The 3,443-nt window shown below is 55.6% G+C and overlaps 1 pseudogene; it reads right to left on the bottom strand.

Moving 5' to 3' along the window:
* Positions 1 to 643: 643 nt before the first annotated feature.
* On the bottom strand, positions 644 to 2,115 carry LOC133746943 (rap guanine nucleotide exchange factor 1-like; annotated as a pseudogene).
* Between the last annotated feature and the right edge of the window lie 1,328 nt (positions 2,116 to 3,443).

The raw sequence follows: 3,443 nt of genomic DNA, 5'->3' as shown, positions 1-3,443 counted from the left end.
CTCCAGACACTGGTGGCCACCGGCAGGGGCTCAGTGGTTTGTTTCTTCCTTCCTTCTTTCCTTTCCTTTTATTTCTTTCTTTTACATGGCAAACTTATAGTTGGAAAATAATTAAATCACAAATATTCAGAGTTTCAGCTCTACCTCAGGCCCTAATATTAAGGTGTCTGGTCCAAGAGGCATCCTCAGTACTCCTGCAGGGCATCCTCCAGCCCTTAGTCACCCTGTAAGAACTCTGTGCACAGGGTCCACACACACACACACACACATACGGGATGGGGGACAGCCAGAGAGCCTGGGGAAGCTGTTCTGAGGGGCTTAGATGTCCATCTGACTTCCCGCAGGGGTCACTGCACTGCTGGCCTGCACACCACAGTGCTCATCCCTGGGCCATGTGTGTGCAGGCCAAAAGGTTAGCTGACTGCCCCCTAAAGGGAGAAGCACTCGGGCTCTGTGGAGACTGGATGTTTCACAGAGGCTGCACAGCGAGGCCGGCTCTCACTGAGCTTTGACAACATTCACCGGCCACAGCCCATGGCAGAACTAGGTTCCCCCAAGTGGCCATGAATCTGTGGTCCTGTCTGTTCTGAAACAGTGAGGCCACCGATTTGGCTCTGGGCTGAGGCTTACTGAAAACGTGCCACTACTTTAGGTTACAAACGCATTTGCTGACATCAGCTCTGTAAACGCTTACTGTGTTTTTCTTCTCTGGCAGGGGAAGTGTTTTTTCTGGGTCACCCGCGGATTCAGGAGCAGCAAAATCACCCACAAATTCCTCAGGGGCTAAGGACGCTACTTGCTGAAAGGGGAGGATCGCAGCGAAGGGCGTGCAGAGGGCAGGCTGGCCCCCGGGGGTACTGCTAGGAGTGCGGGTCATAGGACACCCTGCAGCCGGAGCTGACCATGGTCTGGGAGGCCGTGCTCCGGCACTTCTTCTCTGGCAGGGCGGGTGGCGTGTTGGTCTGCTGCCTCTCCATCTGGGGACAGCTGCCAAGAGGGAGCTGGAAAGGACGGCCAAGAAACGGAGACCCAGACTCCCCCAAGGACTCCGGCAACGGGCTAAGGTTACAGGCCACTTGCTGAGGTATCTGGTCTGCATTAGAGAGGTCTTGCTGGAGGAAATCATAGTCGGGATCATAATGATCTAGTGTTTCACAGCTTGTGTTCCGGGAGCACTGCCCACTGTCCCCGCTCAGTTGCTCATCCGACTTGTTGAGCTTGCTGATGCTGCTGCAGGGGGCGGAGAGGCGGGCGACTCCCCCACCATAGGAGTGGCTGCCTCCTGAAAGTCGCCTCTGTGCATGACAGTCAACATCAAAATCCTGCCTATTAATTCCAACAGGCAAACTGGAGCCGCTGGTGGCTCGGCTCATGGGGGCGACCACAGCCATGTGGGTGGGGGATGGAGCCAATTGTCTTGGGTAGCAAGGCTGTGGATTATCAACCAGCTGAACGCCAGGTAAAGGGGACTTGGGGGCATGACCTCTTTGTGGATCCAGGAGCAGCTCAGCTGACGGCAGCACTCCACTTGTCTTGCTCAGAATCTCCATCTCTCGGTCTGTCAGGGGCAACTCAGACTGGCCATCAGGTTTGGCAGCTGGGGAACTGGGCTTCACTGGGCTTGTTGGAGATGGCCACCCCTGTCCCTCGATGGTCAGTATGACCAGCTCCTTCACTCCGTCCAACACAGCCTTGATGACCCCCCTTCACAGTCGTCACCGTCTCTTTATCTTCTGAGTTCATGCCTTCCAGTATCATTTCGTCAGACCAGTGAATGAGGTTGGTGAGCCTTTGTTACCCTTGGCCATAGCAGGGGGAGAGGGCTGAGCTGTGGTGACCGCAAAGGTCGCTCTGCACCAGGGGTAAGATGGCCCCCAGCTCCTTGCTGGCTGACCCCGGAAGGATCTCCAGGATCTTCTTGTCAATGGCCATTTTGTCCACAATGGTCTGAAAGCAGTGCAAGGCATTGACAACCTCCTGCTCCTTCTGTTCCAGCCAGCTCAGATCCTTGTTCCCAGGCTTCTCCGTGGTCTTTGCAGACACCTCAGCCGGCTCCCCCTTCTTTGATGGCGATCTCTTGATTTCGGGCGAGTAGAATTCATCCATCAGCTTCATGGTGATTTCTTGTGTGCTGGACACTGCCCTGTCTGTCCCTGCAGTCTCCTGGGCCCCAGGGTAAGCTCACAAAGCCAGGTGGGAGGTCCCTGGTGGCTGCCTCTCGGGATGATGGGTCTACGTCGAGGATCTGACGATCTCTGACTGCCACACTGGCAGATTTTCTCTCCAACACAGAGGCCCAGGTCCTCCTGTTGTCCAAGCGGGAGCCACCTTGTTTTAGGGGGCTACTCTCATGCAGCGCCACCTTCTTCATTCCAGCCCTCTGCTCTCGCTCTCGCCCTCTTGTGAACACCACCAGGTCAAAACAGGTTCTTTTATTTATTTATTTATTTGACTTGCAGAGTGGACAGTGAGAGAGACAGAGAGAAAGGTCTTCCTTTTCCGTTGGTTCACCCCTCAATGGCCGCTGCGGCTGGCACACCACGCTGATCCGAAGCCAGGAGCCAAGTGCTTCTCCTGGTCTCCTATGCGGGTGCAGGGCCCAAACACTTGGGCCATCTTCCACTGCATTCAGAGAGCTGGCCTGGAAGAGGGGCAACCGGGACAGAATCCGGCACCCCGACCGGGATAGAATCCAGGGTGCCGGCGTCGCAGGTGGAGGATTAGCCTTGTGAGCCATGGCGCCAGCCCAAAACACTGTTCTGTACCTGGTGTCCGCCAGCCTCTGGCTCAGTTGGGAACTGTGTCTTTTTTTTTTTTTAAAGATTTATTTAAAAGAGTTGCAGAGACAGAAAGGGGGGAGGGAGGGAGAGAGGGAGGAAGGAAGAGCGAGAGAGAGAGAGAGAGAGAAGGAGGGAGAGATAGCTTCCATCCTCTGCTTCACTCCCAAAATGGCTGCAATGGCCCTGGTCTGGGCCAGACAGAAGCCAGGAGCTTCTGGGTCTCCCACGTGGGTGGCAGGGGCCCCAATATTTGTGATCTCTTCCTCTGTTTTTCTAGGGCCATTAGCAGCGAGCTGGATGGGAAGTGGAGCAGTCGGGACTCGAACCTGCCACGTCACAGTGCTGGACGGAAAACTGGCTCTTAAAACAAGATCTGGGTGACGCCACTGCCTAGGGCCCCGTGTCCTTGGGCTTTGAAAGGCAGCACATCCTCAGTGATGCTGACAGCAAGATTCTGCACAGCACTCTACTGGAAGGGCCAGCACCTGCGAGCAGGACTCTGGTGGCCACAAGGCGCAGGCGCAAGGGGCTCAGCGCTGCATTTCTGCACTTGGCCACAAGGGGCAGCAGAGCAGACCAGCGATGGTCCATATTTGCATAGGCGCGATCTTTGCTTTCTGATTGGTTGGTACTGTTTCGTTCCATCCAATCCGACTCCCTCTC

The sequence above is a fragment of the Lepus europaeus genome, chromosome 18 (assembly GCF_033115175.1).
Source record: "Lepus europaeus isolate LE1 chromosome 18, mLepTim1.pri, whole genome shotgun sequence".
Classification (NCBI taxonomy): domain Eukaryota; kingdom Metazoa; phylum Chordata; class Mammalia; order Lagomorpha; family Leporidae; genus Lepus; species Lepus europaeus.
Note: the sequence above shows the minus strand (reverse complement) of the source record. Positions and strands in the feature narration are given on the sequence as shown.